A 16,474-nucleotide genomic window follows, 5' to 3' on the forward strand; every position below is an offset into this window, starting at 1 on the left:
AAAACCACATGTTGCACATGCACAAAATGACTATTCCAGACAGCACATATAGTTAACGCATTGTTAGATTCTCATTGCATTGCTCTATTAGTGTTCAGGCATACGTCACTGGTTAGTGGGTCAAAGAGCAGAAAAATTCATTTGTAATTCGTTTTATCGTTATTTTGTAATAAACAGTTTTTTTCAAGTTTGTTTTAAATATTTATCTCCAGTACAACCTTTTATAAAATATCCATTCCGATATTGAAGCTTGAGCGTCATAAACAACAAAATATAAATACGGACCACAGTTGTACAAACTTATCACTTCTGCGTTTGCAAAACGCTGCCTCACACGTGTTTTTTAAAGGTCGTTACAACTGTGCCAGTAAATTGGGCCTATTCCGTGTGTATTGCAGCATTTGATATAAGGACAGTCTGCAAATAAGTATTGTCTCTTTGTTCATAAACGATCAGTGCTAAAACAGGCAAGTTGGGAGTCCAAAATGCAAAAAGGAGATTGAGAATTCAGAATGATTGGGTTACTATTGAGTGGAATGGAGTGAAGGGAGTAACTGAAGCTGGTGTGAAGCGGAATTAGGGCTGGTACTAAAAATCATTTTAAAAATGTCGTCAGCAGTACACACATGATATAAACAATAAAATTTATCTTGCAAAGCAAAATTGTAGTTCTTCACAAAAGAGAACCACAAGGCAATCAAGTGGAGGTTTTTGAAGTAATAAAGACTTCAAACTCTATGGCTGTATGGTTGAATTGGACAAAGGACACTTGAGCTGGATACATACTAATCAATGTGTGGAGACTATATACGAGGTCTTGTATTCCCGTTCAGATGAGTGGGGACTTGCTGTAAAGGTACGGATTGTTGAACATTATTTACAAAATTTACGTGCAGTAGGTGGACTTTATCATCATTTATGTAATAAAAATGTTTGGTCTTTCGAATCTGTGCCGATAGAGTTTCCAAATTTCCCCTCGCTATCAAACGCAGACAAATCTGGTCGTCCTTAAAGGGATCTTTTCACGCTTTGGTAAATTGACAAAATTGAAAAAAGTTGTTTCAGATTCGTAAGTTTTCGTTTTAGTTATGATATTTGTGAGGAAACAGTAATACTGAACATTAACCATGCTCTAATATAGCCATTTTATGCATCTTTTGACGATTTTAAAACCTAAAAATTATAAAGCGTTGCAACGCGAAACGATTGAATAATTTGGAGAGTTCTGTTTTTGTCGTTAAATTTGGTAAAACTACGAAGATTGCTTATATAAGGTATAAAATACGTCAAGATGTGTATTCGGCGGAATAGCTCAGTAGGCTAAAGCGTTTTTACTTCAGGACTCTGGCAGGACTCCAGGGGTCACTGGTTCGAAACCTGCTCCGGGCAACGTTCTTTTCCTTTTTTTTAATTTATTTCTTGATTTTTTACTGGAGCTTTTACGATCCAATGTTTACATTTATCAATATAAAGCATTTAATGAATAAGTTAAAAAAATGCCAAAATCTGTGAAAAGGCCCCTTTAAGATGAAGATAAGTAAGAAGCATTGCAGCAGACGTGTTCTTACCTTGAATTACACAGTGAGAAACAGCTTACTGTTACATCGTTGAGAGAAATAATTCGATGATACCTTCGCAATCCTGATTTGGAACCATATGACAATTACAGTTTGACAAGCATCTCATAACACGCTTCACTGACACAGTATTTTCCGAAGGAGAAGATTTTTGACGATATTGTTACGATGAGAGAACAAATATCGCAAATATTGAGATCACATCACAAGCAAAAGTGTAAAGAATTCGATGAAGAGTCCAAGAAACGCGCTTTCATCGAAATTGTTTATATTTTAATCAAAGTGATATCAAGTCTGAAATTATTACCTTGACGAATCGATATACAAGTAGTGAGGATTTTAAGCTTTAGTCAGATCTACCATTCCTTCCGACTAGTCTGCAGACACTACTGGAGACTTATTCTATTGAAACGACACAAGACGGTTGAATCAGTTGGACATGCTATTATTCAAGTAAATCGTCCACGAGCTGTCATTGCACCACTAAAAGTGGGACTTGCATCAATCATCTATATCGTTTACAGTTCATGGTCGATACTCTTAACGAAATGTGATTTTGTTTCTCATATTTAGGAAATTATGAAATTTGAGCAAAATGCAGCGGAATTTGTGGCACCTGATGTCCGGTGAAGTCATAAATTTGTTGGAGATGTATGTTCTCTTTGCCTCCGATAATATTGACGGAAAAGATACATTTCATGGGACGGGTGTCAAACTCTGGAAAACGCAAGAAAACAGACCTTAAAGCCGAACATTTAAAAATAAGACGAAAATTTCTATCTTGGAGTACCGCTTAGCAAGGCGTGCTTGCCAGGATAAAGAATTCGAGGACCTTTCGCGATATCTGGAATATTACAATAGGATCGAAATTTTGTGGGAAGTCTCCTTCAGCTTTAGGCAACACCAGATATGTAGGAAATGATGCATATCTTGCATCAGGGAAACAAACACCATGTGTAGTCGTCAGTCAAATTCTTGCCTATTACCAATATGTACTGTGGGGATAAATCGTGCATTCTGCCAACATTAGGCTTTGTAAGCACCCTTGCATTCTGCCAACATTAGGCTTTGTAAGCACCCTTGCATTCTGCCAACATTAGGCTTTGTAAGCACCCTTGCATTCTGCCAACATTAGGCTTTGTAAGCACCCTTGCATTCTGCCAATATTAGGCTTTGTAAGCACCCTTGCATTCTGCCAACATTAGGCTTTGTAAGCACCCTTGCATTCTGCCAACATTAGGCTTTGTAAGCACCCTTGCATTCTGCCAACATTAGGCTTTGTAAGCACCCTTGCATTCTGCCAACATTAGGCTTTGTAAGCACCCTTGCATTCTGCCAACATTAGGCTTTGTAAGCACCCTTGCATTCTGCAAACATTAGGCTTTGTAAGCACCCTTGCATTCTGCCAACATTAGGCTTTGTAAGCACCCTTGCATTCTGCCAACATTAGGCTTTGTAAGCACCCTTGCATTCTGCCAACATTAGGCTTTGTAAGCACCCTTGCATTCTGCCAACATTAGGCTTTGTAAGCACCCTTGCATTCTGCCAACATTAGGCTTTGTAAGCACCCTTGCATTCTGCCAACATTAGGCTTTGTAAGCACCCTTGCATTCTGCCAACATTAGGCTTTGTAAGCACCCTTGCATTCTGCCAACATTAGGCTTTGTAAGCACCCTTGCATTCTGCCAACATTAGGCTTTGTAAGCACCCTTGCCATAGAGTACATTATTATAGCAATTGTACACATTTGACCAACCCTAGAATTGGAAGGCTGCCGAAATCATCATTGATGCGCCACAAAGTAGATGCTTGAAAAGCATTGCTCTGATGTTTGGGGTGTTTTCATACACTTGATGGAGGCAATTTGATTTCTCATGGAAGGCACCGGTCTCAAAAACATACTTAGGACTGTATGTGGGGAAAATGCAATCGTGCACATTTTGACAGGAAACTCTGTTCAGATGGCTTTGCGGGGCGGTTTTTTTGTTTTGTTAACAAGTGTTTACACAGGCAGCTTATAGCCGAATGACCCAGGAAGATCTCGATATTAAGATACTGCCGGATCAAGTAACTGTTCTGTATGATGTAAATCCTCTCGATACAGATGCAGACGCAATCGATTTCCCTGCACTACTGTATGTGGCCCCTGCCAGACTGAAAACTGTTATACATGTTATCCAAACGGTCGGTACCTAAGGAGGAGGACGACGACACCGACCATTAAACGCTCTGAGAAAAAAAATGCTATGGACAATGGTGATTGTATATCAGGCGATAGTGGACAGCTGAGTGTCATAAATGGGATTTCATGGTTATTCAACTTTTCAGGGATATCAATTATCCCATCTTAGTGTTCATGGTCTCCTTTATGGTGTTTGGCGTAACAATCATTACGTTTCAGTCAAACATTATGTTGTCTTCCGTCTTGTGTCGGTGGCCATTTCATTTGCATGAGAACACCTTTTTTGTCATTCATTGGTCGTATTGCCCTATTAATATAAATTGTATATACATGTATGCATTATATTTTGCAATAATCTGTGTTTGAAAATGCAATCAGCTGCAATGTTTAACCAAGAAATAATTTATTACACTTTCGGGCGTTATTACAATTCAGGTTGTCAAGCAATTGTAAAAATGTAATAACTTTATTACAATTTCTTTTGTATGAGAACACTTTTTTGTTATTCATAGGTCGTATTGCCCAATAAATATTAATTTTATATACATGTATGCATTATATTTTGCAATAATCTGAGTTTGAAAATGCAATCAGCTGCAATTTTAAACCAATAAATAAGTTTATTACACTTTGTAGCGTTATTATAATTCAGGTTGTCGAGCAATTGTAATAATGTTATAACTTTATTAAAATTGAGTTTGTATGAGAACACCTTTTTGTCATTCATAGGTCGTATTGCCCTATTAATATACATTTTATATACATGTATGCATTATATTTAGCAATAACCATTGTTCGAAAATGCGATCAGATGCAATTTTTAAACCAAGAAATAAGTTTATTACACTTTCGGGCGTTATTACAATTCATGTTGTCATGCAATTGTAATAATGTAATAAAGTTTATTACAATTCAGATCGTTATTACACTTCATGTTGTAACACAGCTTTTTGTGTATGACCATGAACGTTGAATCAAATAAATGCTTTATAAACGATTCATTGTTTTCATTAAAACAAAATCAAACTTATTTACTAGTAATACATGTTACAAATCGCGTGCATATATTGTTTCCGATTTCTTCACAACATCCTGTTCGAATAGTATCCGATATTAAAACTTCTTATGTATAATTATAATAATAATAATAATAATAAAATCTTTATTTAAAGAAGATAGACTTGTTAAGAAATACATCAGATGAAATTACATAATATGCAATTTATATAATACATTTCTTATTTTCAACAAGGTCTTCTAACAAGAAACAATTTACAACAAATACATCATATTTCATCTTGAGCAATAAGAACAAAACATAAAGAATCATATATGCATACACATATAATGATATATATTATAATTAAAAACAAAATGACAGACATAAAACTACAATAACCATTTATGCAAGAACAGTATTTAAACATTAAACTAATGTTATTTACTAAAACAACATGAAGCATGTTCAGTTTATTTCATAAAGTGTGGAAGAAAGATAAGCTTTTAATTTTTTCTTAAATGTAATTAAATTGTTTGTTTGACGTATAGATTGGGGTAACGAATTCCAAATTGTTTTGCTAGAAAATTCAAACGATTGTTTGAAATAGTTTGTTTTTGGTATTCGCACTAGCTTTAAATCCCCCTTTTCGCAAGATCGCAAGTTATAGTGAATATTTTGTGATGGTGTCAAAAGGTCACGTATGTATGTTGGGGTTTGATTGTGAAATGCTTTAAATACAATAACTGACGTGAAATAGTGATTACGCTGTTCGAAAGTCAACCATTTTAGATCTTTAAATAGTGTTTTTGAATTTGTGCTGTACTTTTTATTTAAAATATGTGCACCACAACGCTTTTGTATTTTGACTATTCTATTAATTTCCGTTTTGGCCGCTGAACTCCAGGTAACGCATGCGTAGTCGGATATAGGTGAGATATAACCATTATAGAAGAGCTTACGCATTTCAAGGGTTAAATATGGTTTTATTTTTTGCAAAAGAAACATTCGTGATGACATTTTTGAACAAACGCTGTTAATGTGTAGTTTCCAAGATAGAGTATTGTCAATATAAAGGCCAAGAAGTTTTTGACAATTTACTGTTTTGATCACTGTATCTGAAATTTTAAGTTTTAGATCTGTCATGTTTTGAGCTTTCCGTTTTGACCCTAATACCATACAAGTAGTTTTTAGTGGATTAATAATCATGTTATTAGTTTGGCACCAATCATTTACAATTGAAAGATTTGTTTGTAGCTTATTTTGAAGTGTTTGAATATTTGTTCCCACAGTGTGCAATGTTGTATCATCAGCATACATTGCAGAATCACATGTAAGATCTAGCGAAAGATCATTAACGTAAATAAGAAATAGAAGAGGTCCTAAAATAGATCCTTGGGGAACACCAGCAATGATGCTTTTACAAGTAGAGGTAGTGTTTTCTGCTTTGATAAACTGAAATCGATTGCGGAGATATGAAGAAAATAGGTCGCATGAACTATCATTAAAATGATAAAGTTTTAATTTGTGTAAAAGAACCCTATGGTCCACAAGATCAAATGCTTTTGTAAAATCCAAGAAAATTGTACCTACCAGATTTCCATTATCAATTTGTTTAAGCCATGAATCAACTATATTAATCAATGCTGTTTGACAAGAATGATATTTGCGAAAACCCGACTGGGTTTTGTTTAATAGACCTGTAGATTCTAGATATATATGCAATTGTTTAGCTATATGCTTTTCAAATATTTTAGATATAGTAGGTAAAAGTGATATTGGTCTATAATTATTGGGATCTTCTACCGATCCACCCTTGTATAAAGGTATTACGTTTGCAATTTTAAGCATGTCGGGAAAGGTTCCATGTGATATACAGTTATTTATAAGAGCAGTGATTGGTTGTATAATGAAATCTTTGCAAAGTTTAATAATGCTGGGTCCTATACCATCAGCCCCAGCAGATTTGTTTGAATGAAGTTGATTAATTAAAGTACTAACTTCTGATGTGGTAATAAACTGAACAGAGAAATGCTTAGACTCTAGCTTAGCATCCAGATATGTTTTTAGTGAGTGGAAATCGTGTTCAGCAAATTTAGTCTTTTTAATAAGTTTCGAGATGTCAACAAAGTGATCATTAAGTGCATTAGCTACATTTGTTTTACCAGATATTATCCGATCATCCTTCCTTATTACATTTGGCAAAATAGAGGATTCTGTGTGTTCATTTGATGCTAATTTAATAGTTTTCCAGAGCGATTTCGCACTTGTTTTGTTTTGTACCGCATTCGAAAAATATTCTTTTTTAGCCATTTTGATTGCACTGTTACATTTATTACGCCACAACTTATATTGTGGCCAATTAGATTCACGTTTATATTTATCCCTTAAAGACCTTGCTTGATTTACGTTTTCGTTGTACCAACCAGGTTGTTGTAATCTCTTCACTTTTTTATATTTGATAAGGGCATTCTTATTAAGGACTGAGTTTAATATGTTATAAAATACTTCAAATGCCTCATTAGCATCCTCTATTGTTTCAACCATATCAAAATTAGCATTTGCTAAGTCATTTTGAAAATTGATTTCATTAAATTTGTTAAAACATCTGTACTTAATAATTTTATGATCATCTGTTTTAACAATTTTACCTTTGACGCTTAATGTAAAAACTACTGGGTAATGGTCACTTATGCCTATTTTTGGTATGATTATCTCAGAAATGTTGTCATATTTTGAATACAAATGGTCTAATATTGATGATGAACGTTCCGTAACCCTTGTTGGAAAGACACGTGTTGTTTTAAATTAAAATCAGTGATAAGTTTTTCCCATTTCTTATTGTTAAATATGTTTTGGCTTAAACAATGAAAATTAAAATCCCCGGTTGAATACATATTACAATCTTCCATGTCTGCCTTATTTATCTGTAATTCAAATGAGTCAATCCAAGATTGAGGGCTATTTGGTGGGCGATAAACAAAGTTAATTAGATATGGTTTGTACTTTACAATGTTGATTTGTAGCCAAATAGATTCAATATCGTCACTTTCTAAATCATGTCTACGTACAAAAGAGATGCTATCTTTTATATAAACTATTATACCGCCTCCAGCAGAAATAGCCCTATCACGTCTTACAATGCTGTAACCGGAAATGGATATTGTATTAATCTCCGTTTTATCATTTAAAAATGTTTCACAAAAGCCTACTATATCTAAAGAACTATTTTCGTGTAAGTAAACACGAATTTCATCCAATTTAGGCAATAAATGTTGGATATTCAAATGCATAATATGCAAACCTTTATATGTAAATGGAATATAATAATCATTATTTATGTTACATTTTAAAGTAGATTGTATGTGAGATTCCATAAGAACGTTACTATCCAGGGATGATATATCAGTGTCTAAATTATTTATTGTGCTACATTTAATATTATTCAATCTTAAGCAATGTGGTTTATGTTGATTTGTATCATCATTAGCAATAATTAAACTACACTTACATTTGTGCGAGTCACATTGGTTACATACCGACGAAAGAATGTCAAATTTATTTGTGCTATATAACGATGTAGTACGTCTGTCATCAGTAACCTATTGTCTTTTGGGTAGTCTGCAGTCACGTGTAACATGATTTTGACGTCCACAGTTCGTGCAGTGTCGACTGTTTTCATGATTGACGTGTCGACGAACGTACCGGAAGTCACGATTTTCATTATGACAATCCTGATATTCACTCCGGGTGTCCAGGTGTGCGTTCCTTAGATCATGCTGCCTGAAGAAGTTATGGTGCCCATTACGGAAGTCATGATGCCCTTTCCGGAAGTCATGATAACCGTTCCGGAAGTCACGATGCCCGTTCCTAAAGCCATGAAGCCCGTATTGGAAGTTCGGTTTAGCGCTCCGGTATTCACGATGCCCGTTTTTGAAGTCACCGTTAGAAGTTCGCCTCCGCTGATTTTGATCAAGTTGACGATGTTGTTGTTGTTGCTGCTGCATTCTTTTCTTAGTTATATGCACTACTTCATTGATTGCTGCCACAAGTGAACTTGATCCATAATTACTTGGGTGAATTCCATCAGGTCTGAATAGTCGATTCGCCAATTGTCCGTTTCCGTACACAAAACAATTATAACAATCGATCAGCTTTACCGGAAGTTCGCTTGATACATCTTCTAGCATTGAGTTGAAATCGCGTACATCAACATCACGTCGAGGACTTATTTTACAAATAAATATTTCACAATTTGTTTGATCTTGAATGCATTGCGAAGTCTGCAAGATTACATCTTTGATTATTGAAATTGGCTGGCCATTCGAGACATCATTCCCACCAGCAAATATTATTATTTTTGATAAGTCAAAGATATTCATTTTTCGCAGCTTTTCACAGATATCCAGCATTGTCTTCCCTGGCAAAGTGCATATGTCCACAGATTCGCATAATCCTCGCTTATTTATGCCTCTCAAAATTGAATCTCCAATCAGTAACGTCTTCGACGTTTGTGGCGTAATGTTCGATCTATGCTCGCCTTTATTGGTTTCTTCTTCAAAATGCACAGTACTTTCTTGTATATCGGAGATCGCTTGTGGGCTAGGCTCAAGTGTCATTTGTTCGGTTTCTAGTAATGTGTCATTTTCAACGGAATCATCGGACATCCGTTTTGTTGTTGCTTCTACAGAGCCATTCCTATAACCTTTGGAAAGAACACTTGGTAGGGAGTTTGCCTTAAGTATATCTCCGAGCGATTGAAATTTTTTCTGTACAGATATATTTAATTGGTCGAGTGTTTGCTTCAGGTCTTGAACGTTTTCCTGTAAACAATCGCATTTGTCTTCCGTACCTCGGGAATTCGTTGTACTAATTACTTTTACACTATGGATAATGTCTTTCATCTCATTGAATCCGCGATTGGTGTTTAAGCTGTGCTCACATACATCTTTGCGCATATCACTTACAGACTTTTGAATGGTTTGAATCAAACAAAAAAGTGTTTCAAAATCAAATTCAATCCCAGTGCTCTCCGTTTGAGTACTTGCGTCAATTTTCACGTGTTGAACTTTTAACACCGATTCGAAATGTTCAGGTTGCTTGGTATTTACCATGAAATTGAAATCATTATATATACAATGCCTGAATGCACCCGCACCCGTACAACAGGAATCCACTCCTACACTTCAAAACATCAAAGCACCACAAACACCTACGAAGGTCGGTCACAGGTATGTAAATAAACGAATGCAATAAATACATGTATTATCTTCGAAACCCATTCTATTCATCGGTAATTTACTTATATACATTTATACCAAACCTCGCCTTTACGCAGAAAAACAAAGAATGTGGCATTCCCACCGGTATGAGGAATAAACTAAATGTGGTTTGATTAAATAAAGATCATGATCATATTTCAATCTGAATAGGCTGGTCCGTTTGCGTTGATGTCATTCGAAAGCAATGTGCGAGACATTTAGACCCTTTGTCGTTGTCTTAATGAGGATTCTTTCAATAATAATTTTAACTATGACAAATAATATATGGTACATAATATAGAAACTTCCTTGAAGGTATAATAGAATATTAAAGATATTAATTTTATTTACCGGCACAATTGACTAAATTTACAATGTCTTCGTATTGACCAAGAATTGTGTTGACATATTGTTTCAGACCATTTAACGACATACATATTAAATCGTCCGCATTCCATAGTGTCTGCTAAGACTCTTTACTAGTACCGATGAACAGACCTGGAATTAAGATGGTGGGTTCTTTAACCCATGTATGCCTAGCGTCTAGAAAAAAAGGTCTGGGCAAACAGCGTAGACCCAGATGAGGCGCCGCATGATGCGGCGTCTCATCAGGGTCTGCGCTGTTTGCTTAAAGGATTTTTTGTAAGAAATATTCTAAATATAGCAATAAATAAACTAGACATTCCTAATTTTGGAAATAAATTGATCCAATTAAGAAGGATGGGAGAGTCAACTAGGCATAAATGTGTTGAACATACTGTAATTTTTTCTTCAAGGCAAATATACAGTATTATTTTTTACGTTGCGCATCATTGTGCGTACATAGGCGATAAACAGTACTCCACTTGTTTGTTTACCTGTTTTTAAACATAGCTTAAACATAATGATCTGAACTTTTGTCGGCATATCGTTAAACTGACGTGTATGACATTATGTCAAAAAAGAGCTTATGTGTGTCTTCAATGTGCAATGTTTCTGCAAATGTAAGAGATAGTAAAAATTTAATTTTCATTTTTTTGTCAAGAAAATAAATTTCTACAATATGCAGCGAGACATAAAAAAAATCACATATTGGGTCCGTAAGGCTTTTCATGATTCTACAGATTAATGTCCCACTGATTTTACTGCACCTAACCATTTCTTAGGACAATCCGGCTTTTGAGCACCAAATTATGTGATTAAGTAATGCATCCGCGCCCCTTAATAAATGCATCCGCACCTTCACTTCCATGAAAGCGGCAATTATTCAACGATACATTTAGGACCACACAACAATAATAATAATAACAAGAAACGGTCGGAGACGGGTGATGCTCCCCAAAGTTTTTTTTTGTCACAATATTGCACTATATATTCAGATAAAAGGAAACGTCTTGAGGGGCATAACTTTGGACAAAATAATACGATGGATGGTTTAGCAACTTAAAAAATTCAAAGGGCCGTAACTCTCTAAATAATCATCTAACCAGAACCCACTATTAACATGCGCATCTCCTCAAGGTAGTTAAGCTTCCCATAAAGCTTCATAGAAGTCCAGTCAGTAGTTGGGGAGAAATAGCCCGGACAAGAATTGCACTATATCACAGTTTACAGAAAATTTCAAAGGGCCATAACTCTGTGAAAAATCATCCGACCATAACCGGCTGATAATATGCACATCTCCTGTTGGTAGTGAAGCTTCCCATAAAGTTTCATTGAATTCCCGTGATAAGTTGCTGAGAAATAGCTCGGACAAGAATTGCACTATATGTACAATGGAAAATTTCAAAGGGCCATAACTCTGTGAAAAATCATCCGACCATAACCGGCTGATAATGCACATCTCCTGTTGGAAGTAAAGCTTCCAATAAACTTTCATTGAATTCCCGTAATAAGTTGCTGAGAAATAGCTCGGACAAGAATTGCAATATATTATTATGTACAATGGAAAATTTCAAAGGGCCATAACTTTGTGAAAAATCATCCGACCATAACCGGCTGATAATATGCACATCTCCTTTTGGTAGTGAAGCTTCCCATAAAGTTTCATTGAATTCCGGTTATTAGTTGCTGAGAAATAGCCCGGACAAGAATTGCGCTATATGTACAGTTAATGGAAAATTTCAAAGGGCCATAACTCTGTGAAAAATCATCCGACCAGAACCCGCTGATAATATGCAAATCTCCTGTTGGTAGTGAAGCTTCCCATAAAGTTTAATTGAATTCCGGTCATTAGTTGCTGAGAAATAGCCCGGACAAGAATTGCACTATATGTACAGTTAATGAAAAATTAAAAGGGCCATATCTCTGTGAAAAATAATCCGACCAGAACCGGCTGATAATATGCGCACATCTCCTCTTGGTAGTGAAGCTTCCCATAAAGTTTAATTGAATTCCGGTCATTAGTTGCTGAGAAATAGCCCGGACAAAAATTGTGCACGGACGGACGGACGGGCACACGGACGGACACACGGACGGACGGACAGACGAAGCGACGACTATATGCTCCCCCCAAAACTTTTTTGGGGGCAGCATAATAATCTCTTTATTTTCCGAAGGTAACTTATTAAGACAACACATTGATACAAAGTCATGCAAACAGTTTAAAAATGGCAATCTTATTTTTTATGAGGCATTTAAACAACTATGGTATGTATAATGCATTTCTGCATTATCATGCGAACATGTAGACGTTGACGGACATAAGAGTACTGTAACAGTGTAAGTGTCAGAAAAGGAAGTCCATAACACGACTTCTCTTATATTATGAATTTCTCTTTCAATATTGAAATGGTCTCAAGGGACAATTATTTATTTACAGAAAGTATTTAAGAATATTTATTTCTTGTTGATTACATTTTTCCATATGCACACACTCGATCGCAGACACACAATAGGATATGAAATCACACGACTGTTATGAAGAACAGCCTGCACCTCCTTGCGAAATAAATAGAAAAAGCAATATGTATATATTTGTTTGCAGAAATTAAATCTACAGTAATCATTACGACACTTATGGATTAATTGCTTTTTAAATAAGAGAAAGACAGAAAATGTTACAACGCTTGAGACTCATTATGCGCCTCAAAAAGAAAATATTTCTTAAGCCTATGTTTGAAAGTGGTGAGAGTGAGAGATTGACGAATACTTACCGGTATGTGGTTCCATATTTCCATACCAGAGTAACTAAACGACTTTTGTAAAAGGTTTGAGTGAGGTGTTTTATGCGTCAAATCATTGTTTGATATCGATCTTAAATTGTATTTATTGTTTTTCACCAGTTTTCTCTGGTCGTCGATATATGTGGGCGTTAAATTATGAAGAGATTTGTAAATAATTATACTTGTGAAATATTTACATCTGTTTTCAAAAGAAAGCCATTAACTTTTTGTGATAAATCATAATCATTTATATTGAAATCATTACGTAATATTACGTAATATTACGGGGCCTTTTCACAGATTTTGGCATTTTTTAACTTATTCATTAAATGCTTTATATCGATAAATGTAAACATTGGATCGTAAAAGCTCCAGTGAAAAATCAAGAATAAAATTAAAAAAAGGAAAAGAATATTGCCCGGACCAGGTTTCGAACCAGTGACCCCTGGAGTCCTGCCAGAGTCCTGAAGTAAAAACGCTTTAGCCTACTGAGCTATTCCGCCGAGTTCATATCCATGAAGTATTTTATACCTTATATAAGCAATCTTCGTAGTTTCACAAAATTTAACGACAAAAACAGAACTCTCCAAATTATTAAATCGTTTCGCGTTGCAACGCTTTATAATTTTTAGGTTTTAAAATCGTCAAAAGATGCATATAATGGCTATATTAGACCATGGTAAATGTTCAGTATTACTGTTTCCTCACAAATATCATAACTAAAACGAAAATTTGCGAATCTGAAACAACTTTTTTCAATTTTGTCAATTTACCAAAGCGTGAAAAGATCCCTTTAAAAACCTTCTTTGGAGTTTTGATATTCTGCTTATGTCTCTAGTATTTGCATTTTGCTATGTGACACATCCATAATCAATAATTTGTGTTACGTACGCATTATATAACATTATTTTCATCTCAGGTATTAAACAATATTGTATAGGCCTGAACAGTGATATTCCGAAACAAGTTTTGAACAAGTTTTATCAACATAGGCCTTCCATTAACAATATGGATACCTAGAAGTTTTTGGGTTGCAACATGTTTTATGTTTGAGTCATTTACAAACAAATGTAGATCTTCTGAATGTTTAATTTTTCGGCGCGATCCTATAGTCATGCAAGTAGTTTTATCTGGGTTGATTGCCATATTATTTATCATACACCAATTTTGTGACCTTAGTAAGTCGTCTTGAAGTCTGCAATTTATCATCGTTATATTATTCCCTTTACAGTGGATTGTTACATCATCAGCATACATGTCAGGTTCTGATGTTAGTTTTAAGGGTAGATCATTAACGTAAAGTAAAAATAACAAAGGTCCTAAAATGGAGCCTTGCGGTACACCGGAACTTAGCATGCAGGTGTCTGATGTTACTCCATCTGCCCGAATTAGTTGCGAACGGTTCTGAAGATATGATTCCAAACACTTCAAGGACGATTCCGAAAAATGATATACTATCAACTTTTGCAGAAGAATGGTGTGGTCTACTCAGTTTGGCATGAGTGGTTTTGTCTAAAACCCGATTGGTGTTCATCAAGTATACAGGTTTTTTTTTAAATATTTATTCAATTAAATGGCTACATATGTCTTTCAATTATTTTAGAAATTGTAGGTAATAAAGAGATAGGTCTAACATTATTAGGATCATTTTTACCTCCTCCTTTATGGAGAGGTACGACACTTGCTAATTAAAGTAAGTCTGAAAAGATTCCAGTTGAAATTGTATTTATTAATGTCGTTAGAGGCTGTACAATATAATATAATATGTGGTTTGCTAGTTATATGTAGGGATGGTTGGCAAATGAAGGTAATAAATACATCGATCATCATCGACATAAGATGAATTTACTTGCAATTAACCTTATATGCATGGCGATATTCTAATAAACTTCATCTTATAACAATGTGTGTGTGTGGCATTTCCTCACAGTGTGTATTAGACAAAATACGGATTCATTAAACTTTTAAAGACTTATGATTATACACCGATCTCTTATATTTTGGTTGAAGTGCGTATTTTTCGTCCTTGGTAAAAGTTGGATTCTTTAAACATGTGTTCGGCTTGAAAGTGTGATACAGTCTGATTCATGTTATTTTTGTCACACACGAATATGCATATCGACCCCGTGCACCGCTTAAGATCCATGCATTCCCAATGGGAGGATTCATTCAACATTAACCCATATATGCCTCGTGGACTCTCCCATTTTTCTAAATTGGATCAATTTATTTCCAAAATTAGGGATGTCTAGTATATATATATTTCTATATTTAGAATATTTCTTACAGAAATTTCGTTAAGCAAACAGCATCATGCGGCGTCTCACCTGGGTCTTCGCTGTTTGCCAAGGCCTTTTTTCTAGACACTAAGCATAAATGGGTTAAAAATTGTATGTTCGGTAATCTCTAGCAATAACATATGGAGCAACCACGCAGTTACAACTTTTGCTGTTTCAAGGTGGTGCTCTGTGCCCAATATCTTAAGAAAACACATTCGACCACATTTTAACGTTCAACGTTTTGTGCAAGTTTCGTTTCTCCAACCCCTTTAAAGTAGTTATTGCATCATGACTAGAAGTTAAAACTAAAACTGTAGTAGTCATTTTTATTTAAAGCTCACAGTGATTTGAGTATTATATAATATTTTATGAATTTCTAAAGCCATTTGTGCTTTGGAGTTTTACCAACTCCCCCCCCCCCCCCCAGGTTTCAACCTGCAATAAATCAATTGAATTAGATTAAATCAATTACACTACGAGCAATCGTGTGTTCTCTAAAAAGTATTTTGAGAACTGAATAAGTTATAATGACCTTCAACCCACCAGATAGTCCTTGTAGATTATGGAATCGATCATATATCGATATTTTAGTGTATATTGTAATTTTAACTTTGCTCTGGAACTACGCCTGATCCAATAACTATCGCATTTGTAATCACCTTAATGTATCGATAGATAACAGAATATTGCATCTCGTTTAACATCTAGATCAATCAAAATTTAAAATAACAGTACATTACGAGTATGTTACGTTCCGACTCGTTTGTAATACCATGGCAACTGGGCGGTATTATGATTATATTTCTTTATTTTGAGAAGTTTCGTAGTAATAGGACCTGCTGCCACTTAAATATTCGCATTTGTGCTTCACTACTTTGATTGTGACTTAAACATATATCATTATTATTAATAATGAATGCCAAACAAGTAATAAAAGCATGCATTCTTCTTTGTATCAAGGAAGCGTATGGTGCTCAGTATGATTAATAATATCTTGAAGTTTAGCAACCGTAGACATTTGTACATAATATTTGC

General features: G+C 35.0%; 1 long non-coding RNA gene across 1 annotated transcript in view; it reads left to right on the plus strand.

Moving 5' to 3' along the window:
• The first annotated feature begins 414 nt into the window (after positions 1 to 414).
• LOC127882237 (uncharacterized) overlaps positions 415 to 16,474 on the plus strand; it is a 73,101-nt gene continuing 57,041 nt past the window's right edge. The window contains exon 1 of the long non-coding RNA XR_008050456.1: positions 415 to 856. This is a non-coding gene — a long non-coding RNA (uncharacterized LOC127882237). The remainder of the gene's footprint in view (positions 857 to 16,474) is intronic.

Source organism: Dreissena polymorpha, chromosome 5 (assembly GCF_020536995.1).
Source record: "Dreissena polymorpha isolate Duluth1 chromosome 5, UMN_Dpol_1.0, whole genome shotgun sequence".
NCBI lineage: Eukaryota > Metazoa > Mollusca > Bivalvia > Myida > Dreissenidae > Dreissena > Dreissena polymorpha.